This window comes from Belonocnema kinseyi, chromosome 9, assembly GCF_010883055.1.
Source record: "Belonocnema kinseyi isolate 2016_QV_RU_SX_M_011 chromosome 9, B_treatae_v1, whole genome shotgun sequence".
Classification (NCBI taxonomy): Eukaryota; Metazoa; Arthropoda; class Insecta; order Hymenoptera; family Cynipidae; genus Belonocnema; species Belonocnema kinseyi.
Window position 1 is genome coordinate 113,727,856 of NC_046665.1, and position 713 is coordinate 113,728,568.

A 713-nucleotide genomic window follows, 5' to 3' on the forward strand; every position below is an offset into this window, starting at 1 on the left:
TATAATCCGAAATATTTTTCTTTAAATCTCGACGTTTTGAGACCCTCTAAATCTGAGGGTCGTTAGAGCTAAAAGAACTTTAACAAAAGAGAATTCACAATCTTGAAATTATAGTTGTAGATGATGTGCAAATCTGATGTTCTAGAAATTTTTAAATATTTAAATGTTCTAGAAACTTTTATTTTTTGTCTATTTTGACTTCAACTGGCCGTAACTGGGCCACTTAGTAGAATTTCTAAATAAAATGTAAAGAAAATATTATTTATAGTGATCTGCGAGTAGTAAATGAAATATTATAAGAACATTTCTTTTTTAAAAAAAAGTTCTGATATTTTTATCTGAGACATTGAATAAATAATGCATTCGTATTTTCCAGCTAGTGGAAAATCAGCGAATTTTAAGCAAGAAAAAACTTTTAGCAGAATGTTCAGAAAATAATAATAATAATCAAAATTAAGATGTTATGAAAATCTTATTTACACCTCGCTCGAAATCGCTAAAAACTCGGCGAATACGCGCTTCGGCATATTTAATCATAACTCGTAAAGCCGATAAGATTTTTAAACTTTGATAAGCCTAAATTAAAGATAAAATTTCAAAAATGACGTTCCCTACGAGGGTGGATTGATAAGTTTCCGGCCTGACCAAGAAAAACAACGTTTTTAAGAATTTTTTTTTTTTATTTCTCAATATAATCTCCTCCAAGGCTGATA